We start from the raw sequence: 14,991 nt of genomic DNA on the forward strand, positions 1-14,991 counted from the left end.
CCAGTTAGCATAGCACTTAGCATGTAGTTGGCCCTCCTAACTAGGGAGTATTCTGTAAACAGTGCAGAATATAGATCTTCAGGTCAGGGAATGAGTGGGATTTTGAAGGCCTGAAACCACATGGACGTTCAAAGGTAACTACCAGGACAGTAGAGGGAGGTCTCACAGAAGAATCGTTGGGCCAGATACATTTACATTATTTAATCCAGGAGCCAGAAGGGGCTTGGGGGGATGGGAGTAGGAGTCTGTATCCAAAGAAAACTGGGAAAGATTGAGATACCAGATTTAGCAGCTTTGCATTTTGAATCTACCTTAAATTTGTTTGAATGACCTTATTAGATATCTAAAAGAGGTACATTTTAATAAAATATTTAGAGTTATTTTCTTGGTGGGACATCACCCTACAATTGAAAGGGACAGGTGATAAATTGACCAACACAGTATCACAATGTAAACATTTTATTGACTGTAAGCATTGTTGCATGTTCACTCAGCTGTTACCAACCAAAAAATGTTATCAGTTGGTGCCTTTGTGCAGAGGTGGCTGGATCCAAACAAGGAGATTTAGGGAAACCCTGCATTTCTGGAAGCTTTCTTTTCATGGAATCTCTTTCCTTCCTTCCTTCCTCCCTCCCTTCCTTCCTTCCTTCCTTCCTTCCTTCCTTCCTTCCTTCCTTCCTATAAAGTGTGAAGACTTACCACATAATCTGTTTTGGTCTCACTTTTCTGTGCTCTAAAATCCACTCTTTTACCTTCAGATTTTCAAATGGTATTTTTTTCCTAAAGATGGATGGATTTTGCCAGCTTTTAGGGGCTATGCCTCTCTTGGGTTTTGGAAATGCACACATATAATAAATATCCATTCTGACAGTGCTTAAGATTGGTCAGCTTCAGATACGGTAATTGCCTTGGTTACAATTAGTTAATAGAGTTCACTTTGGAATGTACTTTATGGCAACACAAATCCTTATTCATTATGCCGCCTTACTTGCATCAGGGCAACTGAATTACAATCATCAGAGTGATTTATTCTTTCCTGATTAACATACATCATAAATACATGCACGCAGAATCACAATAACATATGGCAGTTTGCAAGAATGGTTTCCCTTCATCCTCCTTTAAGCAAAACATTTCCCAACTTTTTTGATCATTCTCCCTTACCACTGAACATTTCAATCACCCTTAATATGTGTGTATTTACTCATAAATGGCATATTAACTGTACTAATATTATATAAGACATTCATTTCTATAAAAATAGATATAAAGGTACAAGATGAAATGGACACTTTAAAATTAATTTTAGTATTTATGAATGGTGTGATAACTTTTGCTCTCATTTTTTCCTTTGCTCTCATTTTGATGAGAACACTGACATTAAATGTACTTTGTTTAAACAAAATATTGGTTTATGATACAGCTATTTGAAGGTCTGATTCTAAGTTCTATTTATTTTTATACTTGATTCAAATGACTGTCAGAGCTGAAAAAAGATACCTCACGGAACATATAAATCTAAAAAGAAGCCCATTGTTGAATGCACTTACTAAATAATGATACTCATAGTTCTGGGAAACAATTATGCAACCATTTTGTTGCTGTTTCATCTTCTCAGCTCTGAGCATGCATGCTGTCTTATCACATTTTAAAATTCAAGTATAATTAGCATACATTGTTATATTAGTTTCAAGTGTACAATATAATGATTCAACAATTTTATACGGTTTTCAGTGCATCCACTGTGGGAAACACTATGGAATTTCCTTAAAAAATTAAAAATAGGGGTGCCTGGGTGGCTCAGTCATTTAAGTGTCTGCCTTCAGCTCAGTTCATGATCTCAGGGTCCTGGGATCAAGCCTGCATCAGGCTCCAGGGAGCCTGCTTCTCCTTCTCCCTCTGCCCCTCCCCCTCCTTGTGTGCGTGCTCTCTCTCCAAATAAATAAAATCTTTTAAAAAATTAAAAATAGAATTCCTAAATCATTCAGTAATTCTACTACTGTCTTCTCATATTTTTAACAAGTGGTTCAAAACTCACTGAAATTCTTCATGGAAGCGTTTGAAGATAAAACACATGTTTTAGGGGCGCCTGGGTGGCTCCGTTGTTAAGCATCTGCCTTCGGCTCAGGGCATGATCCTGGCGTTCTGGGATCGAGACCCTCTGCTGGGAGCCTGCTTCTTCCTCTCCCACTCCCCCTGCTTGTGTTCCTTCTCTCGCTGGCTGTCTCTCTCTCTGTCAAATAAATAAATAAAATCTTTAAAAAAAACACATGTTTTAGGCAGCAAAATTAAATAATAATGGAAACAATTTCAAATTTACTGTGTATTATTTATTCTTTAAAAAAATCCTTTTGCATAATGAAGGAAACCATCAAAAAGGCAGCCTACTGAATGGGAGAAGATATTTACAAATGATATATCTGATAAGGGGTTGATATCCAAAATATATAAAGAACTTAGATAACTCAACACCAAAAAAAAAAAAAAACAAAAACCCAAATGATCTGATTAGAAATGGGCAGGGGGAACTGAGTAGATATTTTTCCAAAGAAGACATACAAGTAGTCAACAGACACATGAAAAGATGCTCAGTATCACTAATCATCATGGAAATGCAAATCAAAACCACAATGAGATATCACCTTACGCCTGTTAGGATGGCTAAAATAAAAAAAGACAGGGGTGCCTGGGTGGCTCAGTTGGTTAAGCATTTGCCTTTGGCTCAGGTTGTGATCTTGGGGTCCTGGGATTGAGCCCCGAATCAGGCTCCCTGCTCAGTAGGGAGCCTGCTTCCCCCTCTCCTTCTACCTCCCCCCCTGCTTGTGCGCACTCTCTCTCTCTCAAATAAATAGATAAAATCTTTGAAAACAAAACGAAACAAAACAAAACCCAGAAAAATCAAAAAATAACAAGCATTGGCAGGGATGTGGAAAAAAGGAACCCTTGTGTACTGTTGGTGGGAATGCAAATTGGTGCAGCCTCTGTGGAAAACAGTATGGCGGTTCCTCAAGAAGTTAAAAATAGAGTTACTGTATGATCTGGTAATTCCACTACTGGATATTTACCCAAAGAAGATGAAAACACTAACTGAAAAAGATACATGCACCCCTATGTTTATTGCAGCATTATTTACAATAGCCAAGATATGGAAGTAACTCTAGTGTCCATTGATAGATAAATGGAGATGTGTGTGTGTGTGTGTGTGTGTGTGTGTATGGATAGATAGATAATGGAATATTACTTAGCCATAAAAAAGAATGAGATCTTGCCATTTGCAATGATATGGATGGACCTAGAGGGTATAATGCTAAGGGCAATAAGTCAGTCAGAAAAAGACAAATACCATATAATTTCACTCATATGTGGAATTTAAGAAATAAAACAAATGAATAAAGAAAAAAGACACCCCCCCAGGCTCTTAAATACAAAGAACAAACCTGTGGTTCCCAGAGAGGGAGTGGGTGGGGGAGGGGAGTGAAATAGACAAGGGAGATTAAGAGTAGACTTATCTTGATGAGCACTGAGTAATATATAGAATTGTTGAATCATATTGTACACCTGAAGCTAATATACCACTGTATGTTAATTATACTTGAATAAAAAATAAGATGCACATAAATAAAAATAATAAAACACCTCTTAGAAGAAAAAATCCCCTCTGACATAAAACAACATTTTACTGTTTGAATACATCTAGAGTCTCCTACTGTTTTATAGGTATTCTGGGGTGGTAAAACTTCTGATTACAATATATGGTTATATTTAATTTTAAAACTTTAACAAACTTTATTGACATATAATTTACATATGACAAACTACATCTTAAAAAGTATAGAATTTGATAAATTTTGACATCTGATATACCCATTAAAGCATCACCAAAATCAAGATAGTAAACATTCATTACCTTCAAGTTTCCTTGTGCCTTTTTGTAATCTTTCCTTCCTGTCCCTCTCTGTACTGTAACACTCCTCTCCAGCAACTACTGATCTGTTTTCTGCCACTATAAACTAATTTTTATTTTCTAGAGTTTTATATAAATGAAATCATATATTATGTGTTCTTTTTTGTCTGAGTTTTTTTCAGTCAGCATAATTATTTGACATTGATCCATATCGCATATTGCAGTAGCTCATTCCTTTCTACTGTTGAGTAATATTCCATTGTGTGGATATACAACTTTTAAAAAAATCCATTCACCTCTTAACGGACCTTTGGGTTGTTTCTAGTTTTTGGCTATTACGAATAATGCTGTTATTAGCATTCACATGCAAGTCTTTGCATGGACATGTGTGTTTGCTTTTCTTGGGCAAATACCTAAAAGTTGAAGGGCTGGGTCATATGGGAGATACATGTTTAACTTTTTGAGAAATTACTAAAATCTTTCCCAATGTGGCTATACCATTTTATAGTCCCTCTACAGTGTATGAGAGCTCTTATTGTTTCAAATTCTGGTCAACATTTGGTACATTTTTTATTTTACTCATTCTAGTGACTGTGTAGGGGTATCTCATTGTAATTTTAGTTTGCATTTTCCTTAATGATTAATGTTGTTGAGCATATTTTCTTGAGTGTATTTGCTATTCATATATCTTATTAAGTGATGCATTTGTTCAAATTTTGTCCATTTAAAAATGTTGAGTTGTGTGGTTTTTTTTTAAATTATAGTTTTGAGAGTTCTTTATATATTCTGGATACAAGTCCTTATGAGATATACTATTTACAAATATTTTCTTCCAGTAAATGACTTGCCTTCTTTTTTTTTTTTTTATCAGCGTCTTTCAAAGAGCAGAACTTTTTAATTTTAATGAAGTCTAAGTTATCAAGTTCTGGATCATGTTTCTAAGTGTCATATCTAAGAAATCTTCACATTTTTAAAAATGTTGCTTCTGGATATCCTGTTTTTCCAGCATCATTTGTTGAAATGACTATCATTTCTCCACTGAACTCTCTTGTACCTTTATCAAAAATCAAGTGACTATAAACATAAGGTTTTATTTCTGGAGCCTTCTGTTCTATTGCTCTGTTTGTCTATCTGTATGCCAATACCACTCTCACTTAATTATTGTAGATTTATAATAAGCCTTAAAATCAGGTTGTGTAAGTCTTCTAACTTTGTTCTAAATATGTTTTGTACCTCACAATACATTGTTATATATGTATATATATATTTTTTATTTTTAACAATCAATTATTTTTATTGAAGTATAGTTGACACACACTGTTATGTACAATATAGTGATTTGACAAGTTTATATGTTATACTATGTTCATAATCATAGCTACCATATGTCACCATAAAATACTATTACTATACCATCATATATATTCCCTATGCTGTACCTTTTATACCAGTGACTTATTCATTCCGTGACTGGAAGCCTGTATCTCCCATTACTCTTCACCTATTTTGCTCATACCCTCACATCCCTCCCCTCTAGAAACTATCAGTTTATTCTATGCATTGATGCATCTGTTTCTGCTTTTGTTTGTTTGCTTGTTTGTTTTGTTTATAGATTCCACAGGTTAATGAAATCATATGGTGTTTGCCTTTCTCTGTCTGACTTATTTCACTTGGTATAATATCTTCTACGTCCATCCATGTTGTTAAAATGGCAAGGTCTCATTTTTTATGGCTGAGTAATATTTCACTCTGTGTGTGTGTGTGTGTGTGTGTGTGTGTGTGTGTGTGTGTACACATACCATATCTTCTTTGCCCATTTGTTCTATAAGAAAAAAATATTTTTACCCACATAGTTTGCCATTGCATGTGCCCTTCATTCCCTTTTGTAGACCTATATTTCTTTTTTTTTTAGAGGGGAGTAGGGGCAGAGGGAGAGGGAGATAGAGAATCTCAAGCAGGCAGTGCATGAGCCTGACACCGAGCTCGATCTCACAACCCCAAGATAACAACGTGAGCCGAAATCAAGAGTCAGATGCTTAACCGACTGAGCCACCCAGGCACCCCTAGACCCATATTTCCATCTAGGTTATTTTTCTTCTGCCCAAAAACTTTAACAATTTTTCTAGCACAGGTCTACTGGCAATTAATTCTTTCAACTCTTGCATGTTTGAAAAAGGCTTTATTTCACCTCTGGTTTTGGATGATATTTCACTGGGTTTGGAATTCTAGGTTGACAGGTTTTTCCTTTCAGTATTTTAGAGATGTTCCTCTTTCTTCTTGTTTCATGGTTTCCAATGATAAACTTCCTTTCATCATTGTCTTTGTTTCTCTGTGTGTAACATGTACCCCCTGCCTCCAGCTTTGACAATATTCTCATTATCTCTGGTTTTAAAAGATTTGACTGTGGTGTGCCATATGGTGTAGTTTTCTTTATATTTCTTTTACATGAAGTTTATTGAGTTTCTTCAATCTGAGTTTCTATTGTTCATCAAATTTAGAAAAATTTTGGCCACTGTTTCCTCAAAAAATTTTTCAGTGTCTTCGTTTCCTTTGGTGACTCCAGTTACATGTACATTGACCAGCCTAAAGTTGTTCTACGGTTCATTAATGCTATTTTTTCTCTGTTTTTTTAAAGTCTTTTTTTCTTACTGTTTCATTTAGATAGTTCCTATTACAATGTCTTCAAATTCAGTAATCTTTTCTACTACAATGTGTAATCTGCTGTTAATCCCATCCTGTGTACTTTTCATCTTAGACGTTGTTTTTACCTCTAGGTTTGATTTGGGTATTTTTTGTAACGTCTTCCATGTCCTTATTTAACTTTTAAAAATTGGAATGCAGTTAAAATGACTGTTTTAATCTTTTTTTTCCCACTAATCCTAACCTTTCTGTCAGTTCTTTGTTTTTGATTTATCTCCTCATCATGGACTGTATTTTCCTGCTTTTTTGCATGCCTGTTAATTTTTTTTATTGAAGTATAGTTGACACATAATGTTATATTAATTTCAGGTTTACACCGTAATAATTTGGTAACTTCATATGTTATGCTATGTTGAGCTCACGTCAAGTGTGGGTACCTTCTGTCACCATACAACACTATTAAAATGCCATTGACTGTATTTCGTATGCTGTACCTTTCATCCTTGTGACTTATTCATTCCATAACTGGAAGCCTGTGCCTCCCACTCGCCTTCACCCATTTACCCATTCTCCCACCCTCCACCCCTCTGCCAACCACCAGTTTGTTCTCCCAGTATTTATGATTCTGTTTCTGTTTTTTGTTTGTTCATTTGTTTCATTTTTTTAGATTCCACATATAAATGAAATCCTATGGTATTTGCCTTTCCCTGTCTGACTTATTTTACTTAGTATAATGCCCTCTATGTTCATCCATGTCATTGAAAATCATGCCTATTAATTTTTTTATTGGGTACCAGATATTCTGAATTTTACTTTGCATGGTGCTACATATTATTATATTACTACAAATATGCTTGAGCTCTGTTCTGGGATGTGCTTGAGTTACTTGGAAACAGATTGATCCCTGTCAGACTGTTTTGTTTAGATTTGTTAGGCAGAACCAGAGCAGTACACAGTCAAGGGTTAATTAGTTCCCATTATGGAAGCAAGACCCTTCTGCATACTTTGCCCCGTGCCCTGTGAATCATGAAGTTTTCCAATTTGTCTGCTGGAACAGACACTACTTCTAGCCCTGTATAAGTGACAGACACTGTTCCTTTGAATCCTTTCAGTTGGTTCTGTCCTTGGCTTAGGGTAATTTCATCACAGGCATGCCATGCACTGATCAGTGCTGTGCTGAATACTCAAGAGAGACCCTTGGCAGCTCCTCAAAATCTGTGTGCAGCTCTCTCAGGTATTCTGTCTTATGAACTTTAGCCACCTGTGTTTTCCTAGACTCTTAGCTCTGTCACTTCAGCTCAAGGAGTTCACCAGGTTCTGCCTACATTTCTGTTTCCTGCACCATAGTCTGGAAACTGTCTCAAGACAGTGAGCCTGGAAAATCCGAGGTCTCACCCTGTTTGTTTATTATCTCTCAGGGATCAGAGTTCTTCATTGCCTGATGTTCAGTGTCTTGAAAACACCACTGTTTCACGTATTTTATCCATTTGGGGCAGTGGCTTCTTTCAGGCAAGGTGGAAATCCATTTTTTGATACTCTGTCTTAGCTAGAATTAGAAGTCCACTGACATTCTAAAATCCCAAATTTTCTTTACCAATTATGATTTGTAGCCTAGTTTCAATTCGAACCTTTCAAAAATGTAGACACCATCACATTTTTTGTCATAGCCATATCAGTTCTGATTATCTGTGTTCAAGAGTATATAGAATCTGACATGTAGCAGTGTAAATCTTCTCACATCACTAATCAATTTCTGTGTAAAACATAGTATCATTTGCTTAAAAACAGCAGTTTAATTCAGAGCTTCTTGGTTTAAACTTATACCCTTTGAAAGACTCTGGTTCACTTTTTCGTGTTCAGTGAAGGATAAATTTTATCCAAATTGTCCATTTTCCTTGGTCCAAACAGCAAAATGCTCTCACCATATCACTTTGATGGGATGTAACTGATAATCCAACAGAATTTATATGCAAAACCATCACATAATTACTACTTATAGGTTTAGAGGAACACTTTATTATTTATTTATTTATTTTTGTGGGAAAGAATCTTTTTGGAAAGAAGTTTTAATATGTGATCAAGCTGGCTTTCATCAAAGATAGTAGCAACACAATCATAAAGATTGTGACACCTGTGGATAAAATCCACTTTAATATGAGTTCAAGTCTTTTTGTCCTTGAGCACGGGTCAGTTTTCCTGAGATTCTCCTGTCATCTTAAATATTCTCAGCATAGTTTCTCACTTTGAAAAACAATGCTTGAAACTTTAAATGCTGTCTAGATGCACTTTAACTCACAATTCATCTGTATTCTTTAAAATAAAGTAAATGTCATTTTTCAATAACCAGTTAAGTCTTTTTTTATTATGTTAGTCACTATACAGTACTTCATTAGTTTTTGATGTAGTGTTCCATGATTCATTGTTCACGTATAACATCCGAGTGCTCATTGCAATACGTGCCCTCCTTAATACCCATCACCATGCTAACCCATACCCCCATTCCCTCCCCTCTAAAACCCTCAGTTTGTTTCCCAGAGTCCGTAGTCTCTCATGGTTCATCTCCCCCACTGATTCCCCCCTTCATTTTTCCCTTCCTTCTCCTAATGTCCTCCATGCTATTCCTTATGTTCCACATATGAGTGAAACCATATGATAGTTGTCTTTCTCTGCTTGACTAATTTCACTTAGCATAATCCCCTCCAGTTCCATCCATGTTCATGCAAATGATGGGTATTCATCCTTTCTGATGGCTGAGTAATATTCCATTGTATATATGGACCACATCTTCTTTATCCATTCATCTGTTGAAGGGCATCTCGGCTCCTTCCACAGTTTGACTATTATGGATATTGATGCTATGAACATTGGGATGTATGTGCCCCTTCTTTTCACTACATCTGTATTTTTGGGGTAAATACCCAGTAGTGCAATTGCTGGGTCATAGGGTAGCTCTATTTTCAACTTTTTGAAGAACCTCCATACTGTTTTCCAAAGTGGCTGTACCAACTTACATTCCCACCTGCAGTATAAGAGGGTTCCCCTTTCTCCACATCCTCTCCAACATGTGTTGTTTCCTGCTTTTTTAATTTTTGCCATTCTAACTGGTATAAGGTGGTATCTCAATGTGGTTTTGATTTTTCCCTGATGGCTAATGATGTTGAACATTTTGTCATGTGTCTGTTAGCCATTCTTATGTCTTCTTTGGAGAAGTGTCTGTTCATGTCTTCTGCCCATTTTTTGACTTGATTATTTGTTTTTTTGGGTGTTGAGTTTGAGAAGTTGTTTATAGATCTTAGATACCAGCCCTTTATCTGTAGTGTCATTTGCAAATATCTTCTCCCATTCTGTGGGTTGCCTCTTAGTCTTATTGACTGTTTCCTTTGCTGTGCAGAAGCTTTTTTCTTGATGAAGTCCCAAAAGTTCATTTTTGCTTTTGTTTCCCTTGCCTTTGGAGATGTGTCTTGAAAGAAGTTGTTGTGACCGATGTCGAAGAAGTTGCTGCCTGTGTTCTCTAGAATTTTGATGGATTCCTGTCTTACATTGAGGTCCATACAGAAGAATGAAACTTGACCATTCTCTTACACCATACACAAAACTCAAAAAGGGATGAAAGACCTCAACATGAGACAGGAATCCATCAAGAACCAGTTAAGTCGTAAAGCATGAATACACATATGAAACCTGACAAAATAAAAATAGCTAATGGAGAGCATTCTCTGTGTTATTACTTCATGCACATATTGTAAAAACTCATTGAATCTTTATAACAAGCTCAAAAAGGTAGGTAATTATCTTCATTTTACAAATGAGGAAATGGAGCTGCTGAGAGGTGTAGGAACTTGCCCAGGGTCACACAAACTAGTGAATAGTGAGTTTGGGATTCGTGCAGGCAGCCTGATTCCAGAGTCTATGCTCTTAACCAGGACACCATACTGCTTCAAGAAAACAGAACCACTTTTCTCTCAGCTCTATTACTGCTCTTCAATTTCCATGAGTTAAGTTTAAACATATAAATATAAATAGATTTCTGGGTGAAGACATTCAGTAAACATTTATTGAATTTATACTGTGTATCAGACACTGTGCTAAATAAGTTCTTGGGTGTATGAAGTCCAGATACAGTGCCTGCCCCTAAGGAGGTAACACATGGTAGAAGTTTCTAGTTTGAATATGCACTGTATGTTTGGGAGAGGGAGAGGTACCAAGGTGACCAACAAATTAAACACAGAGAAACTTGTTTATTTGCTGCCGGTGCAGGGACATTATTTGGTGTTTTTCTGATTCACATCAGTTTCCATTTTGGGAACACCAACAGTGGTTTTTAATGTAAACACTATTCTTCCAAGGATTTCTACATTTTTGATAATCTTTTTTTTAATATATGTTTTGGGCCCTTGTCCAGGGTGATAGAACTAATAAATAGCAAAGCTAAGATTTGAACCCAAGTCTGTCTTATGCCACTATATTCATTATTCCATGATTCCTATCAGTTTGGCTCAGTTTTTTGTTTTTATAACTGGTCTTCAGAATTTAAAATAACTTGAGAAAGCTCTCCCCACCCCTTCTTGAAAACTAGCTGTTAATGTTAATGTTCACTTATTAATTATTATTATCTCCTAATCTATAGGTTTAGGGTATAATTAGATATATCCACTTGGATATATAATTGGGAGAGGTATGTTAACCTTCCATTTTGATAGATTTTCCAGCTCCCCCTGGCCTTTATATTTGCATTAAAATATTATCCTGAATTTTGAGCAGTAAATATATATAATTTTCTAAATAAACAAACCATCTTTTCTAAAATAACTTCCTGTGGATATGAGGTCCCAAAAGGATGCTATATTAAGATATTTAATCTGAGGGGTGCCTGCTTGGCCAGTCAGTTAAGCGTCTGCCTTCAGCTCAGGTCATGATCCTGGGGTCCTGGGATTGGGCCCCCTGGCAGGCTCCCAGCTCAGCCAGGAGTCTGCTTCTCTCTCTCCCTCTGCCCTTTCCCCTGCTTGTGCACTCGTACGTGCACGCTCTCTCTCTCTGTCAAATAAATAAATAAAATCTTTTTTAAAAAAGATATTTAATCTGAGTCTTGACACCCCACGACTAACATGGAACAAATTGTCCATCAGAGCTTGGGTTTGGACACATGTTATCTGAACTGTGGTTTTCTCAGTAGATAATCCTTGCTCTTGTGACAACACATCTGTGACTGAATTTCACTGAAGAGCATTAACAAGTATTTCTGGGCTTTGGTTTCTCCACTAAACCCTAGGATTCATCAGTTGGGAGAATATGAAAGATCACAGGTTTCCTAACTTCAAATCTGTCTGGTTTTATTTGTGCCTCCATTACTTTTCTGAGTTATGTTTTTCAAAATGTGTTATATCATTTACCATAAAACTCTTTGCATACAAAAGCATTATTTTTATTCCATATTTTCCTTTTTGAACTCCTAGAATACATTCCATGGTATGGGAGTGGTAATGGTGGTAAAACAGGCAGCAGGTTTCTTCTTTAAGATATTAATGATAGATTTAGTACGGTTATGTTTGTTTGACCTATGAGTTATTTAGAGGTGTCTTTATATTTCCAAAATGTTTCTAGATTAAAAATGATCTCTTGTTATTGGCCTTATATTTAATTTCATTGAGGTCAGAGACCATGATCTATATGAGAATGGTTTCTCTGAAATTTACTGAGACTTGTTTTACAATCTAGTACATGATAATTTTGGGGGTAGATGTTCTATATGTGCTTGAAAATATGTGATTTTGCAATTGGATAAAGATTTCTACATATGTCTGCTAAATCAAGCTTATTTTGTTGTTCAACTTGTCTATATAGTTACTAATTTTTTATCTACTTGTACTATCAATAACTGAAAGAGGTATATTAATCTCCCATTTTGATGGTTGATTTTTCAATTTCTCTCTAGTATACTTAATCTTCCTTTATATATTTGGAAGTGTTTAATTAGTGCACACAGGTTTATTTACTCTATGTGCTGATTTTCTTTATGTGTTATAATGCTTTTATTGTCCCGAAGTTTTATTTTTTAGATGTTAATATAACTACATCAACTTTCTTTGGGTTGGCATTTACCTGGTATATATTTTCCCATCTTTTTTATTTTCAATCTTTCCTCATCTTTATGTTTTAGATGTGTCCCTTGTAAAATGGCATAGCGGATTTTTAAAAATTTTATCCAGTCTATTAACCTCTGCATTTTAACGGGTGAGTTTTACTCATAAATGTTTTTTTATGTTTATTGATATATTGGAGTTTGTTTTTACCATCTTCTTTTTGCTGTTTGTCTCATTTTTTTCCTATGCTTTCCTTTTTCTCCTGGCCTGAGAAATTTTTTTCTTATCCTGTTTTCTTCTCCCCACTACTGATTATATAAAATTGCATCTCAAGCAAACTGGCTGGTAACAGGGTTAGTGTTTGAAATAACAACCCATGGTCAAAGGTGGGATTGGGGTGGGATATGGCTTTTCTGGAAAGAGTCAGATTGGCAAGTTATAGGAGAGAGGGGGCAGGGAGCTGAGGAAGTCATAGGTGACGGATTCTAAAACCTTTTTCTTTACAAGTGTGAAGCAAGGATGTCTGATAGGACCTGGAGGAACAGGAAGTGGGAGTGTGAGGTGAGATGAATGAAGGCTTAAAAATAGAATCTGAAGAGACTAGGTAAAGGAACTGAACTCAGGGCAAGTAAAAACACTTATGGGTGACAGTGAGGGTCCACCTGAGGTTGGAGACCAAGCATTGTGTAGGACTTGGTTATAGGAGCATACAAGGCAAGACTATAGCATTGGTACAGGTTTGGGATTTTGATGGGCGGTTGTAGCAGAGGGATGAAGATATATGGATATGGGAGATACTTGTGAGAGTGGTTCAAATGTTGAGTCACTTGTAGTCCAGGATGGGTTGGAAAGGAAAACAGATCAGCAGGAGGCAAGTAGACCAAGAGAAAAACGAAAGGTGGCCTCAAGAGACTGTGGTCATGATGAGGTTGAAGAACAGGTTTAGTGAGAGTGAGCTATGGTCAGAAAATGGGGATTCTTGAATTTAAGATTTTAGAAGGAGGCAGTTCTGGTGGATCAAGTCCATGAGTAAAAAACAAAGGGAAGATACACAGTATTAGCAATTCTTTTTTCTTATGATGCTGTCTTTATTTCCTCAATGATGTTCTTACTTCCCTGGCTCTTGATATTACTTCTTCTCATTGCTGTGTCAATGTGCCTGTCTCATCACAGAACTCTGCTGCCACTCCACAAATCTGGTTTTGATCTCATTCCCAGTGTGCCTGTGCTATCCTTGGTCTTTAGCTGCCAGGCAGTTGGTGATACCTGTTTTATCCATGAGAGGCTGATATTTTGCCCAGTGCTTCATGCCTAACCACACATAGGAGAATCCATTTGCACAATGCTTTTTTTTTATAATGATTTTTTATTATATTATGTTAGTCACCATACAGTACATCCCCGGTTTCCGATGTAAGGCTCGATGATTCATTAGTTGTGTATAACACCCAGTGCACCATGCAATACGTGCCCTCCTTACTACCCATCACCGGTCTATCCCATTCCCCCCCCTTCCCCTCTGAGGACCTCAGTTTGTTTCTCATAGTCCATAGTCTCTCATGTTTCATTCCCCCTTCTGATTACCCCCCCTTTCTTTATCCCTTTCTTCCCCTACCGATCATCCTAGTTCTTATGTTCCATAGATGAGAGAAATCATATGATAGTTGTCTTTCTCTGCTTGACTTATTTCACTTAGCATTATCTCCTCCAGTGCCATCCATGTTGTAGCAAATGTTGAGAACTTGTTCTTTCTGATAGCTGAGTAATATTCTGATACTGTAAGTAATCCCATGTTTGGTAGAAAGTCTCCGTGTCCCCTGCGAGGGATGGGATGGGCCGCGTGTGAGCAGCTATTTCCAGGTTCTTGTTCTCTGGCGGCTTCCCTGCAGCAGTCTGCTATGGCCTCTTTCTGAGAGTCAGAGCAGCAGAGTGCTGTGTCACAGAACCAGAGGTTAGTCGGCCCGTTTCTGCACTTGATGTCTGGCCACTTAACTCTTGTTTCTTTGAAGCTGCCTCAACCCCTGCAGCGCCTGGATGTGCGCTTCCCACACTCGGCTGCTCCCTGTCCCCATCACTTCCAGGGCCGGCGAAGTTCTGTCCTTTGTGTCTACTTGCGAAGCCGCCCCCACGCACTCTGATCTCCGGTCTTCAGCCTATGCCCGTGAGCACACCGGGATGTCTTAGTGTTCCAGCGAGATGCCTGGTGGCAGCGCTCCCCGGCTCCACCGGCTCTCAAGTCTCCCGCTCCTCGCAGGTGCCGCCCAAGTGAGTCGCCCACTCCCGTGCAGGTGGCTGCCGCGCCGGCGCCCGACAGCGGTCAGCTCCCTCCCCTACCGTTTACCTTCCGATATCTGTGCGCGGCTTCAT

General features: G+C 37.4%; 1 protein-coding gene across 4 annotated transcripts in view; it reads left to right on the forward strand.

Annotated features, from left to right (window-relative positions):
* SYTL4 (synaptotagmin like 4) overlaps positions 1–14,991 on the forward strand; it is a 71,321-nt gene that overhangs the window by 17,937 nt on the left and 38,393 nt on the right. For 3 of the 4 annotated variants that reach the window (XM_008701708.2, XM_008701707.2, XM_040630167.1), the window contains exon 2: positions 12,702–12,775. The exons of the other annotated variant lie outside the window; for it this stretch is intronic. The gene's annotated coding sequence lies outside the window, so the exon portion shown is untranslated. The remainder of the gene's footprint in view (positions 1–12,701; positions 12,776–14,991) is intronic. 4 annotated transcript variants of the gene reach the window in all.

Source organism: Ursus maritimus (genome assembly GCF_017311325.1).
Source record: "Ursus maritimus isolate PB19 chromosome X unlocalized genomic scaffold, ASM1731132v1 scaffold_X1, whole genome shotgun sequence".
Lineage (NCBI taxonomy): Eukaryota > Metazoa > Chordata > Mammalia > Carnivora > Ursidae > Ursus > Ursus maritimus.